The sequence below is a fragment of the Geotrypetes seraphini genome, chromosome 12, assembly GCF_902459505.1.
Source record: "Geotrypetes seraphini chromosome 12, aGeoSer1.1, whole genome shotgun sequence".
NCBI lineage: Eukaryota > Metazoa > Chordata > Amphibia > Gymnophiona > Dermophiidae > Geotrypetes > Geotrypetes seraphini.
Window position 1 is genome coordinate 26,654,940 of NC_047095.1, and position 15,691 is coordinate 26,670,630.

At 41.6% G+C, this 15,691-nt stretch overlaps 1 protein-coding gene across 4 annotated transcripts in view; it reads right to left on the minus strand.

The window, feature by feature from the left end:
- LRRC8C (leucine rich repeat containing 8 VRAC subunit C) overlaps nucleotides 1–15,691 on the minus strand; it is a 51,957-nt gene that overhangs the window by 17,593 nt on the left and 18,673 nt on the right. For all 4 annotated transcript variants that reach the window (XM_033916775.1, XM_033916772.1, XM_033916773.1 and 1 more), the window contains exon 2: nucleotides 5,583–5,712. The gene's annotated coding sequence lies outside the window, so the exon portion shown is untranslated. The remainder of the gene's footprint in view (nucleotides 1–5,582; nucleotides 5,713–15,691) is intronic.

Consider the following 15,691-nt stretch of genomic DNA (forward strand, 5'->3'; position numbering starts at 1 on the left):
GTTTAGGGTAGGGTAGAAACATAATCATAACATTTTAGAGGTACATGGTTATTAGTGTATATACAGTATGCTGCTGGGAGGTAGAGAGTTGCACAGGGACAGAAATCCCACCCATCCCCACCAGGATCCTCTCCATCCCACCCGTCCCCGCCAGGATCCTCTCCATCCCCACCCATCCCCATCAGGATCCTCTCCGTCCCCACAAGGAATTACCTCCATCCCCGCCCGTCCCCATAAAAAGCAGCAATTACTTCTGACAGGATCATCAATTCCACAGTTTCTTTTGTGTTTGCGCTGCTTTTTTCCTTGTGGAATCTCTTTGGTGGAACCCTTTTTTTGTTTTCTGTTCAGGTAATTAACTTATAAACCCCCTCTTTTACTAAGGCTGACGTGTCCATTATATTATATGGATGAACCCTGCTTCCAAAGCCTTCCATCCCCATGGGAGTCCCGTTGGCTAGAGGGGGGTCCCCGTGGGAGTCCTGTGGGTTAGGGGGGAATTCCTGCGATCCCCGTTCCCGTGCAGATCTCTACTGGGAGGGGAGAGGACAGAGGGAATTTATAATAAAAGGGTAACGCATCAGGGTGTATACATCAAATGTTGTGGGGGGAGGGTTGGAGGAGGCATTAGGTTTGAAGCAAGGATACCCGGTCAGTAGCGGTGGTAGCCATGGTATATAGTCCTGATTGGATTTACGTCATGTACTCGGTTGATAGCATCGAGGCCAGGTCCATGAGTTTGGGTCAATGGCTATAGAGGGAGAAGGAATGTCTGTAATTAGACTATTGACATGAGGAGGGTAGAAGGCATTTGTAGCGATTAGAACCTTGTTATTGGTAGTGTGCTGTTAGGTTAGAGTGCCATTAGGGTTTATTAAAGTTTCAAGTTTATTTAAATTTTGTTATCCCGCCTTTTCAAAATTCCAAAGCGGCTTACATTCATAATGCATTTGAGTAGGGTGATTTGGTTTGGGAACAAGATTTTCTTCTATAGCTTAGATGTCTAGGGGGAGCTGGTTCCATAGTTTTGCCACGGTGTGAGAATAGGAATGTTTCCGGGCGGTTTCCATGTGGAGCTGGTGGAATGCACAGTCAACGTTCGTGGTATGATCTGAGTGGTCTGGTCGGATGGTAGATGGGGAGTTTTTTTGGTTATATATTGAGGGGTCTTGTTGCAAAAGCGTTTGAAGGCTATAATTAATTGTTTGGAGATGATTCGTATAGTGATGGGGTGGTGGGATCGAAGAGGCCAAGGTTTTTCAGTAGCCGAATTATGGCGTTCTGGACTCTTTGTAGTCGATGTTGTTCTTTTGTAGAGAGGCCAATGTATAAGCTGTTACAGTAGTCCAAGCGTGAAATCACGAAGGCGTATAGCAATTGGGAGAAGTCTGCTTGTGAGAAGTATTGTCAGATACACATTAGCTGGAGTAAAATCTCAAGTTTTCTTTTGAAGCAGGAACTAGCTCTATCTCTTTGACAGACAGACTGAAGCTAATCCATTTGGCAGTTTTGAACGTGCAATATTGGCAGTGAGAGGGGAATTTGCAAGAGTGTAGACAGTAGCCCTACCTTACTACATTCTTTATCCAGTGCTCCATAATGAAATGGACCTAGTTCTTGGAAAAGCAAACTAAACAACCTTCCAAAGGAGCAGTATACTAATCTTCCATGGGAAAAGTGGTTATGTCTGGGCATTGCAGTCAAAAGGATGCAAGCTGTTTAGGTTGTGTCAGCAAATGGAGCATTCACTGTCTCCTGTTTCTTTGCCTAAGCTTACTCACCTACTGCTGACAGGCTTGCTGTCTCTGATGTGTGAAACTGCTTGTATCTTCTCTACTGAGTATTAGCCTTTCTACTCTTGGAAATGACTTTTTATTTATGTGGAAGGGTGTTCCACTGTAGCTGCTATTAGTTTCTAAAATCTTTAGGCTTTGTAATCAATTACCAGAATTTCAACCTGCATGCTTCCAAGGTAGCACAGTGGTTTTTAGTGAGGTCAATGGTCTCTTTGACCTTTTCCATTAAAAAAATTGCTGTTTCCCATACAGGATGCATCTGCAAGTTCTTAATGGACATTCTGTCTGAGACCTGGCAGTCTGAACCTTGAAAGTCTAGGAGTCCCTATTGCAACAGACAGTACTCTGGAAAATGACTGTAAAGTGCCATGTGGAGCAAATGAAAAGATTATGAAATTATTTTACTTCAGTCAATCAGGTAAACTTGAAATTTGTCTTTCGTTCCCATGGAAGAGTGTCATAGATGTCCTGATATCTTAGTAAACAAGAACGCATACACTGTACAATTCAGCATGGTGCTGTGAAAACCTACCTCAACCACCCAATTTAACATCCCAGGATTTTTTCCAGGAGAAGCATTAGCATAATCCTTTGAGTGGAAGACGACAGAGGGTATTGGTCAACGGAGATCGCTCTGAGGAAAGGAATGTTACCAGTGATGTGCCTCAAAGTTCGGTTTTAACATTTTTGTAAGTGATATTGCTGAAGAGATATCAGGTAGGATTTGCCTCTTTGCGAATGATACCAAAATCTGCAATAGAGTAGGCTCCCTCTGATGGTGTGAATAACATGAGGAAGGACCTAGCGAAGCTTGAAGAATGGTCTGAAATTTGGAAGCTATGATTTAATACTAACAAATGTAAAGTCATGCATTTGGGTTGCAAAAACCCGAGGGAACGGTACAGTTTAGGGGGTGAAGAACTTTTGTGCATGATAAAGGAGCAGGACTTGGGTGTGATATTATGCGATGATCTTAAGGTGGCCAAACAGGTTGAAAAGATGACAGCAAAAGATAGAAGGGGAGGAATATGGCTAGTTGGAAAAAGGAAGTATTGATACTCCTGTATAAAGACTCTAGTGAGACCTCATTTAGAATACTGTATACAATTCTGGATACTGCACATTCAAAAAGATATAAACAGGATGGAGTTGATCCAAAAGAAGGCTACTAAAATGGTTGGTGGTCTTCATTACCTAAGTAAGGCGAAACCATCTATTTTACTGCAGTTTGATATTTTGGCTGCATTTGGTACAGTGGATCACTCACTGCTTCTCCTTAAGTGAATTAGGTTTGCTGAGCTCTTGGGGGAATAGAACATATGAAGTAAGAAGGGGTTCTTAAGAACATAACATAAGAATAGCCTTACTGGGTCAGACCAATGGTCCATCAAACCCAGTAGCCTGTTCTCATGGTGGCCAATCCAGGTCAGTAATAGCTGGCCAAAACCCAGAGTAGAAACATTCCAAGCTACTGATCCGGGGCAAGCAGTGGCTTCCCCCATGTCTTTCTCAATAACAGACTATGGACTTTCCTCCAGGAACTTGTCCAAACCTTTCTTAAAACCAGCTACGCTATCCGCTCTTACCACAACCTCTGGCAATGCATTCCAGAGCTTAACTATTCTCCGAGTGAAAAAATATTTCCTCCTATTGGTTTTAAAAGTGTTTTCCTGTAACTTCATCGAGTGTCCCCTAGTCTTTGTAATTTTTGACAAGTGAAAAATTGATCCACTTGTGCCCGTTCTACACCACTTAGGATTTTGTAGACTTCAATCATATCTCTCCTCAGCCGTCTCTTTTCCAAGCTGAAGAGCCCTAACTTTTTTAGTCTTTCTTCATACGAGAGGATTCCCATCCCCTTTATCATCTTGGTTGCTCTTCTTTGAACCTTTTCTAATGCCGCTATATCTAAGGAGACCAGAATTGAACGCAATATTCCAGATTAGGTTGCACCATGGAACGATACAGGGGGTTGTAACATTTTGAGTCTTGTTAACCATCCCTTTTTAAATAATTCCTAGCATCCTGTTTGTTTTTTTGGCCACCACCGCACATTGGGTCACATTTGGTGTCATTGTATTGTTTACAATGACACCAAAATCCTTTCCTTGGTCGCTAACCCTCAAGGTGGACCCTAGCATCTGGTAACTGTGATTTGGGTTATTCTTTCCAATGTGCATCACTTTGAATTTGTTCACATTAAATTTCATTTGCCACTTGGATGCCCAGTCTTCCAATTTCCTAAGGTCTGCCTGCAATTTTTCACAATCTTCATTCGTATTAACAACTTTGAAACAGTTTAGTGTCATTGCAAATTTAATCACCACTATCCCCTTTGTTTAATGTGTAATTAAGAGCTTTGGGAATGTGCTACCGAGGTGGAGAGTGGCCTGCGAGGCAGCTCCTGATTGCTGTAGCCTGACTTTAGTACAGGAAAAAGCAGTTGGAGCATATTCGCAAATTCGCAGGGGAACACTGTATATGCATTAAACTCTAAGGGGGTTAATTTCTGCTATTAATATTATGAAATCCTTTAATGACTCGAGATCAATACATCATTTTAAAATAAATTTTCCCTCTCCACTACATATCCATCATAAACAAGTTTATGAATCTACTTTTGAATATCAAATACCCAAAGTTTGGGATAGTCTACTGTTGAGTTTACGTCAAATTTAGTTGTATTATCAGTTTAATAAAATATTGAAGACATATCTTTTTTTTCTATTAATTCCTCTTGAATATCTGTTAAATATGTAGAATCCAATTTGTGAGTATCTTTATGTAAACTGCATTGATTCCTTGTTGACATTTTGTGGGGTATAAGAAACAGTATGGTATGGTATCATAAGGTGTAAGGAGACAGACTTAAACATCTCAAAATGTATAATTTGGAAGAAAGGCAGGAGAGGGGAGATATGATATATATGTTTAAATATCTACATGGCATAAATGCTCATGAGGCGAGGCCTTTTTTATTTGAAAGGGAGCTCCTGAATGAGAGGGCATAGGATGAAGTTAAAAGGTGATAAGCTCAGGAGTAATCTAAGGAAATACTTTTTTTTACAGAAAGGGTGGTAGATGCATGGAATAGTCTCCTGGTAGAGGTGGTGAAGACAAAGACTGTGTCTGAATTCAAGAAAGCATGGGTCAGGCATTTGGGATCTCTTAGAGAGAGGAAGAGATAAGGTTACTGTGGATAGGCAGACTGGATGGGCCATTTGGCCTTTATCTGCCATCATGTTTCTGTTTCTATCTTTCTTCTTTGTTGATTAAAAGATTGATAAGGTAGCTCTACTTTATTGAAACATGGGACTGCTTGAACCTTTATTTAATATTCACCTTTATGAATAGTGGAAGAATGGAAATTGGAGCTTGCCATGTTCTACCAGTAAGACAGATGTTTAAAGTCTTCTACATTTTTTTACAGCTTACCATTTCATTGCTCCCCATTCTCTCAGTTAACAAGACAGAACAGCTGCTAATGAATTTTTGAAACGATATATGTTTTTTATTTTTTCTTCAATGCTGGTGTTTATATTAGGAATGTGATGTTTAAAAAATAAAGTCCAATTGGATAAGGAATGATATTGACACATTTTTAGAGGTTCGTTTAGAAATGTCAAACTCAATTCAATCACCAATTAAGATCCTGTCAAGCATGTAGATTTGTATTTCACTGGAATGGTGAGGGGAACAGAAAAGAGTAAAAATTCCCATTTCACATGATTACATTTGTAAAACCAGCTACTGTGTGTGCAGGCATGGGGTTTCTGTTTTCCTTACCTGGACTTATACACTGTTTTCCAGCATTAAACTATGTTCTCATTCACTGATGCTCCACTAGAGAATAAAGAATCTCCAAAACAAAATGAAGAACAATGTGGAGCCACGGTCTCTGCTGACTTCATTATACCTGCAAAGCATCCACAAAACACAAGCAAATCCTTTAGGAGTTATGCATCTGAATAGAAACCAATTCCCACACATATCTTCCTCATTCAACTTTCTCTCTACTAGTGCAACATTTTAAATCTAAATTAATCTGTCCTCTATAGGGTTCACTATAGCCCTCCACTCTATTGGATTCATTTTTTGTTTCCTTCTGTGCACACCCATCAATCTATTCCTTTAGACCAGCGATGGCGAACCTATGGCACGCGTGCCAGCTGTGGCACGCGAAGGCCTTGCAGCTGGCACGCGGGAAGGTCTGCAATAGAGAGCTGCACGGGTCGCGGGGATCCCGTGGGGACGCCTCCGAGGGTCGCGGGGTTCCTGCGGGGCTGGATGTACTAAGTCACGCGGCTTTTCTCCCTACCTGCTCTGCTTGCAGCACAGAGCCGAACGGAAGTCTTCCCGACGTCAGCGCTGACGTCGGTAAACAAAGCCCTCCCTCCCTCCGACGTCTGCGCTGACGTTGGGAAGACTTCCGTTCGGATCTGTGCTGCAGGCAGGGTAGGTAAGGAGGAGTAGCCTCGCGGCTCGAGTGGCTACCAAGGGAGGGGGGCGGTTTGCCCCGCCCCGCCCCGTTTGCAGCACAGCCGGCCAGGTCCCCTTACTTTTGTGGCACTAACCCGACCGACCGACAACAGCCCTGGTCCGACAAACCTCCCTACCCTTAACCGCGAATCTAAATTACCTTCTTACAGCAGCTGTAAGAAGGAAATTTAGATTCGCGGTTAAGGGCAGAGAGGTTTGTCAGATCGGGGCTGTTGTCGGTGTGTCGGTCGGGGAAGCGCCACAAAAGTAAGGGGACCTGGCCGGCTGTGCTGCACCCGGGGCGGGAGAAAAGGAGGGGGGAGAAGGACGCTGAAAGCACTGGGGAAGACAAAGGGGTGAAGAAGGACGCTGAAAGGCCATGGGGAAGACGGGGTGGGGGGAAGGACACTGAAAGCATTTGTAGAAGACAGAAGGGGGAGAAGGACGCTGACAGGACATGGGGAAGACGGGGGGGAGAAGGACGCTGAAAGCACATGGGGAAGACAAAGGGGTGGAGAAGGACGCTGAAAGGACATGGGGAAGATGGGGGGTGGGGTGGAGAAGGACGCTGAAAGGCCATGGGTAAGACGGGGGGGGGTGGAGAAGGATGCTGAAAGGCCATGGGGAAGACAGAGGGGGGAGAAGGACGCTGACAGGACATGGGGAAGATGGGGGGGGAGAAGGACGCTGAAAGGAAATGGGGAAGAGAGAGTGGGGAGAAGACACTGGCAGGGAAGAAGACAGAGATGCCAGACTATGGGGGGAGCGGAGGGAAGAAGATGGGTGCCAGACCAATTTGGAAGGGGGGGAGAAAGGGAGAGGCACAGTAACAGAGCAAATGGAAGACGCAGAAGGAAGAGAGACAGTGGATGGAAGGAACTGAATGAGAACATGAGGAAAGCAGAAACTAGGCAACAAAGGTAGGAAAATAATTCTATTTCTTTTTTTCTTTTTTTTTTTGCTTCAGGATAAAGTAGTATATTAGTTGTGTTGATAAAAATTTATAAACAAAAGAGGCTCTGGTAGAAACCCGTTTACAAAGTGTGTATTCTTCCCAATTAATATTTCCAAATTAATAGTCTTTTTGCTTATTTGTAAATGGGTTTCTACCAGAGCCTTTAATTCAGTAGCATAATTAAATGAAATAACTATTTCTGAAGTTTATAGGGACGGGCGGGGACGGAGGGTATTCCTCACGGGGACGGAGGACATTCCTCGCGCGGACGGGTGGGGACAGAGGGATTCCTCACAGGGATGGGTGGGATTCCTCACAGGGACAGGTGGGGACGGGTGAGACTTTGGCGGGGACGGGTGGGATTTCTGTCCCCGCGCAACTCTCTAGTCCGCAATTAAGATATGCGGCGCGGCGGGAGGCGAGTGTGCCGGTGTCTGCTTTGCAGCTCACCTGGCAACAGGGCTGGACTGGCCAATGGGAGGACCGGGCATTGTCCCGGTGGGCCGCGGCCCATCCTCCTGTGCTGGCTGCAGTCCTGTGAGTGGATGTTGAGCCTGCCTGTCTTATCCTTAGTATCCTATGAGCCAGGCAGTGTGTGAGGGGGAAGTGGGGGGAGGAAGAGAAGCTTCACACTGAGTCTGTCACAGGAACTCATTGAGGCTGTAGTGTGACTCCACATATGACATCTGTAATCAGGAACAGTTCCTAGTGCTCCCATGCTAGAGAGGTGAAGATATGGGGGGAAGTTAATGTGTCTAATAATGTGCTCCTCTGTAAAAACCTCTGTATCGTCCATGGGGGACATGCTAAATTCGAGGAAATAAAAAAGCTGCTTATGATGATTGCATAGAGAAGTTCAGTAAGCTGAGAGGAGGGCTGGGCTCTCTGTGAACAACCAACACACTAATCCTCTGCGCTGTACCTTATGGAAAACTCAATATAGCAAAAAACAGTAAAGTGTATATGTGGCCCTTCACAGTGCTTTTGTAAACATCATAATAAAATAACAAAGGCTCCAATAATGAAAAATAGAAGTCCTTTTCCCATACACTCAGGTTGCACAAGTCCGGTTTTCACCCGGACAGTATATTTTTTGACCAAAACGGATGTCTACAATTAGTAAAATTCCCCAATCACATATTTTTTTATGGGGACGGATTTGTATACAGCACTTCATTAGATTTTTTTTTATTATACAAATTTTATCTTTTTGTAGACTTGAAGTCTTGAACAAAGAAAATGAGTACAGCAAAAAAAGCAAAAACAGATAGTGGAAGACCATTCCAAGAGGCCTGGACAGAGTACATATGGAGTGATTGAACGCAGTGGGAAAGCATTGTGTATTATGTGTAATGAAAGTGTTGTGTCTCGCACATCAAGTGTCAAACGTCACTTTGAGACCAACCATAACAGTGTTGCTGAACTTAGTTTAGCTCAAAGAAAAGAGTTCCTTGTAGGAAAATTAAAGAAATATCACTCCCAGTCTCTTAGTTTTAGCAACTATCTTTCAAAAACTAATCATCTTACAGTTGCCAGCTTTCAAATTTCACTGTGCATGGCAAAACATGGTAAGCCCCTCTCTGATGGAGATTTTATCAAAAAGGCAATTTTGGCTGGGAGTAATTCACTCTTCCATGATTTTCAAAACAAGGATAAAATTGTGCAGCGCATCTCTGAGATGCCGCTAAGCAGAAATACTGCAAAAGATAGGGTTCTGCGAATGGCTGCTGATGTTAGTCAACAGCTTACTTGCGACTTACAAAAAGCACCCTTCTACTCCATGTGCTTGGATGAAAGTACAGATATTACTAACCATGCAAGACTAGCGCTCATTTTGCGTTATGCTACTGGTGACATCATGAGAGAAGAGCTGGTAAAACTGCTGTCTTTGCCTGGAAGAACACAAGGGATAGATATCCACAATGCTGTGATGGAGGCTTTTTCATCACTAGACATAAGTCCAAAAAAAGTAGTTTCAGTTACTAGCGATGGAGCACCTAGCATGGTGGGGACAACATCAGGATTCATTCATTTCTTTGCTAAGGAAGCAAAACATCCACTGATTCAATTTCACTGCATAATACATCAAGAGGCTCTCTGCGCCAAAGAAAGCAGCAAAAAACTTGACGATGTCCTCAAAGATGTAACAAAAATGGTGAACTTCATCATGGCGCGTGCTCTTAATTTTCGACAATTTCAAGCCCTTCTTGATGAGGTTCAGGCACAATATAACACTTTACTGATGTACAATAATGTCCGGTGGCTGAGCAGAGGACGAGTGTCAGAGCGATTTGTGGCCTGCTTGGAAGAAGTTAGGCTATTTATGAACGAAAAGGGGGAAGACTATCCTCAACTCACCAACATGGCCTGGCTTACCAACCTCATGTTCTTTACAGATTTTACTAACCACTTTAATGTACTAAACAAAAAATTACAAGGCATGGGAAAAACAGCAGAAAGCATATTTAGTGACATCAAAGCTTTTGAGAGAAAATTGCATGTTTTTGAAAAAGACCTTGAGAGTGGACAGCTAAAATATTTTCCCAACCTAAAAATACATTTGGATAATTCTACAACATTTGTGGACAGTCATAAAAAACACCAGGAAATCCACAAAGCATATTCCACCATTGTAGCCGAAGCAAAGGAGAATTTTAGTAAAAGATTTTCTCAGTTCCGTAAGATGGAGACAACCCTTTCATTTATAACTTCCCCAGAAAAGTCCACATTTGAAGATCTTGATCTTTCCTGCTTACAGTGGTTGGATATTCAAAATTTGGAAATGGAGCTACTGGAATTTCAAGAAAGCTCTATCTGGAAAAGTAAATTCAATGACCTGCGTGCGGCTCTTCAACGTATTGAGTGTGAAAGGGTGACAAATGAAATCACTGCTAGCAGTTCTGAAAATGAAATCCTAAAAGCGTGGAATTCTCTGCCAGACAATTTTAAGTCCATGAAAGCACTTGGGATTGCTCTTCTTACTTTGTTTGGGTCATCCTATGCTTGTGAGCAGCTGTTTTCGGCTTTGAATCATATAAAATCTGATGCTAGAAACAGATTAACGGATGACATGAGTGCTGCATGTGTTGCTCTGAAATTAATGCACTATGAGCCAAGGATTGACAAGTTATCAGCATGCATGCAATAACAAAAATCACATTAATTTTTTTCAGAGCATGCCCAATGCATATGTTTACATGAAGCGGTGTTTTCAGTTTGCAGTTAAGACACTTTCTAAGTTATTTAAATATTATTTAAAGATGTTATTTAAAAAAGGGACTTTACATGGCCCTGTTGTATTCCAATCTGGAATTTCCAATAAAAACGGTTGGTTTAATTGAAAGCTCTTTTGTTTTCTTTACATCATATTATTAGAAATGTAATGATTTAACTATTTTCTAATTTGATTGTAAATTTTACAAAAAAACATGTATAGACTCTTTGGGAATGCACACCGAGTCTTGACACAGTTAACAGTTTTAAGAAGTTTATCTTTTTTTTTACTCAGGATACATTTGACATGTTATGTGAATAATACATTTAAAATATATTGTGTAACTGAATCAAATTCTTCCTAAATTCATTAAATTGAATGAAATCATTAAAACATTATAAATTGCCAATAAATTGAAATGAAAACCAAAGGATTGTGAATCAAATTGATTCTCTGACAATACAAAGATTCCAACCTTTAAAAATGATGTTACATAGTTCAGGCAACTTTATAAAGAGTTTTTAAATACTAAAATCTTGTTATTAAGGTTTAATTGACATGCTGGCACTTTGAGGAAATTGTTTGGTTTTGTGCGGCAGTTTGGGCACTCGGGCTCAAAAAGGTTAGCCATCACTGCTTTAGACCATTAGAATAGAATCATAGGGACTCTTTTACTAAGTGCTAATAGGTGTTTTAATGCAGGAAAAATGGCCTAACGTAGGGTGTGCTAAAGCGTTCTGTGTTACTTTAGCCATTTGCATGTGCTAAGAGCATGATATTTAGTTGTTGGGGTTTATTTTTAGGGGGAGGGACAGAAGGGTAATTGCATCAGGTGCCAAGAATGGGCATAGAAGCAGTATTCAGCTAGTGTATTGAGATTACTGGTGACCTATATGATTAACGTGTCCATAATGTGGGATCCCCTTAGCACCTCCTAAATACCTAAGCGCTCCCATTTTAATTTTTTTAATGGCCTTGTGCTAATGTTAGTGCATGGCTAGAAACTTAACAAATAGAAAAATGCCTGTATTATGGCCTCACTAAAAATGGGCTTAGGATTCTATTTTATAAAGAGTGCTTAAATTTGAGCACTGATAAAAATTAGCACTAAGTGCTATTCTATAATGTGTCGCTCAGAGTTGGGTGCGGTTTATAGAATAGTGATTGGTACCAGGATCTGTGCCCAATTTTGAAGATCTATATCATAGAACATAGAAAATGACGGCAGAAAAAGGCCACGGGCCATCAAGTCTGCCCACTCTAATGACCCACCCCCCTAACTTCTTCCCCCAAGAGATCCCACATGCCTATCCCATTTTCTCTTAAAATCTGGCATGCTGCTGGCCTCAGTTACCTGCAGTGGAAGATCATTCCAATGATCAACCACCCTTTCGGTGAAGAAATACTTCCTGGTGTCGCCATGAAATTTCCCACCCCTGATTTTCAGCGGATGCCCTCTTGTGGTCATGGGTCCTTTAAGAAAAAAGATATCATCTTCCACCTTGATATGGCCTGTGATGTATTTGAACGTCTCAATCATATCTCCCCTCTCTCTACATTCCTCGAGTGAGTATAGCTGCAATTTACTCAGCCTTTCCTCATACGGGAGATCCTTGAGTCCTGAGACCATCCTGGTGGCCATTTGCTGAACCGATTCAGCTCTCAGCACATCTTTTTGGTAATGTGGCCTCCAGAATTGTACACAATATTCCAGATGAGGTCTCACCATGGATGTGTACAACGGCATTATGACTTCGGGCTTCTGGCTGACGAAACTTCTACGGATACAACTCATCATTTGTCTAGCCTTGGATGAAGCTTTCTCCACTTGATTGGCAGTTTTCATGTCTTCACTGATGATCATTCCTAAGTCTCGTTCTGCTTCAGTCCTAGCTAAGGTCTCACCATTTAGGGTGTAAGTTCTGCACGGACTTCTGCTGCCTAGGTGCATGACCTTACACTTTTTGGCATTGAAGCTTAGTTGCCAAGTCGAGGACCAATGTTCCAGTAAGAGTAGGTCCCACGTTATACTGTCAGGCAATGTGCTTTTGCCTACTATGTTGCATAATTTGGCGTCATCGGCGAATAATGTTATTTTACCTTGAAGCCCCTGAGCCAGGTCCCTTACGAAAATGTTAAATAGGATCGGGCCCAAGACTGAGCCCTGCAGCACTCCACTGATTACCTCCGACGTTTCAGAGAGGGTACCGTTCACCACCACCCTCTGAAGTCTACCACTTAGCCAGTCTTTGACCCATGCAGTTAATGTTTCACCTAATCCCATCGAACTCATCTTGCTCAATAACCTGCGGTGTGGGACGCTATCAAAAGCTTTACTGAAGTCCAAGTACATGACGTCCAGGGACTCCCCCATATCCAGCTTTCTTGTTACCCAGTCAAAGAAGCTGATTAGATTGGATTGGCAGGACCTTCCCTTTGTAAATCCATGTTGATGGGGATCACGTAGATTCTCCTCGTTCAGAATCGTATCTAATTTATGTTTAATTAGTGTTTCCATAAGTTTACTCACTATTGATGTGAGACTCACCGGTATGTAATTTGCAGCCTCCGTCCTGCATCCCTTTTTGTGGAGTGGAATGACGTTAGCTATTTCCAGTCCAACGGGACTCTCCCTGTACTTGGGGAAAGATTGAAGAGCGCGGATAATGATTCTGCAAGGATATCACTCAACTCTCTAAGCACCCTGGGGTGTAGATTGCTCCCATGGCTTTGTTCACTTTGAGTCTTGATAGTTCACAGTAGACGCTGCTGGGCGTAAACTTGAAATTCCAAAATGGGTCTTCTGAGCTTTCTCTTGTCTGGGAAGGCGGCCGAGAGCAGGGCAAGATCAGGACAGAGAGCAGGGCAAGATCAGGGCAGAGCTCGGAACAGAGAGCAGGGCTGGAAGATCAGGGCAGAGTGGCAATGGAGCAGGAGAGTTGGCAGGGACATGTGCGACTGGTCCTCAGAAGTCGCTTCTTCTGTTGATCAGCCAGTCCAGTCAGTGTCACAGATTTGTTTAGTGAATCGCATCCTTGCCTACTTTGCATGCTGTTTCCCCTCATTTGCATGCACAGATCGGAAGCAGATTGGAGGAGAGGTTAGTGAATCGGGTCGGAGGGAAATCGGGTTGCAAACCTATCGGTACACGATCGGTTTGCTTAGTGAATCTAGCCCCAAGTATAGTGTGTTTATGATTATGTTATTGATTATGTATAGTGTGTTTATGATTATGTTATTGATTGTACAAGGAAAATAACTAGAAACTGCAAATGTAAATTCTAGGCATGCACCTGATCCTCCCATGGCCATGCCCCCTTTTCAGGCGCATGTGTAAAATTTATGCGCAGATCCTGGTACCTAAGGATGTGCATGCAAATTTAAATTAATGGCAATTAATGTTTAAAATTGATTATTAGTGCCCAATTATCAGAACTAATTGGCTCATTAATCAATTAAATTGGATGAACAATTTGGGTATGCATTCATATCAGGGCATGCAATTCTGAGCACCAGATATACAATAACGAGTAGGCCATTAGTGCACAGGAAAGTCTGGCATAAGAGCATGTTAAGCCCATTTACCAGCACAATAATTAAGAATTCTGTGTACTAATCAGCATTAAAAGTGTTATGGTAACGAGTGTTATAGCAAGCTTTAATGACAAATGCTGCTAAGCCTATTGTATCTGTGCTACCACAACCATGTTAAAACAGTGCAGCCTGGGCTCTACATATTAGATTCCCTCCTCTCCACCCCCCTACCGCAAGGTAACCCACCTAAAGCAAAAGTTGTCAAATTTCCACTAATTTACTTAGCCTCAAGCCATGTCAATGAAAAAAAAAAAAATGGAAGTGTTTTTTGCTAAGCATGTAAATATGAATATTGCATGTGATGAAAAGGGTTGATGTTCAAATGCCAAGGCCAGCATTTTTTTTTTTGTACCAGCTAATTATATTACATATATTCAGTGCTGCTAGCCAGTGCAAAATATATGTAGCAAGTGTTGACTACCACTGTTTCTATGGATAATGGCAACATTCAGAAACTCTCCATATAAGGCAGTTAGGACAAAATTCTGTATATGGTGCTGAAAAAAATTAGCACTAAGAGGTGGGTGTCATTTATAGAATAGCACCTTACACCATGATCCATGTCTACATTTTAGGCACAAGGATTTATACAAACTGGTGTAAATTCCCAAGCATAAATTAGGCATGGATCGGGTGTATTCTGTAACAGGGTGCACAAATTCTTGGAATGCCCATGATCAGCCCATGCCCCTCCCATGGCCATGCTCCCTTTTTCAGATGCACATACTAGAATTTATGCATGCATCTTTATAGAATATGCTTAGCAAGATGGCGGGTATAAATTCTAATTGTTGCCAATTAGCATTCATAATTATTATTACCCAATTATAGGAGTAGTTGGTTCATTATTCAATTAAATTGCATGCAGAACTTGGATGTACTGTATGGCCAAATTTCCACGTGTAATTTTGGGTGCTATATATATATATATATATATATATATATATAATTTGGGTGTTAGTGTACAGATGCTGCTTAGATAAGTCCTTTAAGATAGTAGGCCATAACATGGCTTCATTCTACTGTACATATACATGGTATCCAGAAAAAAATAGGACACCTTACATAGTTTCAAAATACTTTGCAATTGTTTAACCATTTAATCTGACCTTTGAAAATACATCAGAATTAACACTATGTAACAAAATTGTATTTTTCTTTGTTCTAGGCAGGGTAATAAGTGTTCTTTCTTAATTGCCTATGCCACAAAAGTATAAAAAATGTCTATCATTCTCCTTAAACTTTGCTTTTGTGATCAGAACATTGATATTTTTTCTATTCCTAATGGATCTATTTTTCCAAATTTACTTTTCTGAAGATGATTTCGCTGTAAAGATTGAACAGGTAAGATGACAAGATGCATCTTTGCCTGACACCACATTTTATTGGAAACTGAAACCAATCAGAGTTGCCATATTCAGTTCTCACTGCTACTTCTTGATTTTCATAGAGGCTCTTTATCATGCTGTATCTACTGAGAAAAGTCAAAGCCGAAAGTCATAATATGGGATTAGAACTGAACATAAACAAGACAAAGATTATCATGCACATGGAAAATGATGAAGATTTTGAGCTTGAAGGTGATTGAAATCCGTTAGAACCCAGGAGATAGAATAGAAGTTGTTTTGTAAAAAAAAAAAAAAAAAAAAAAAG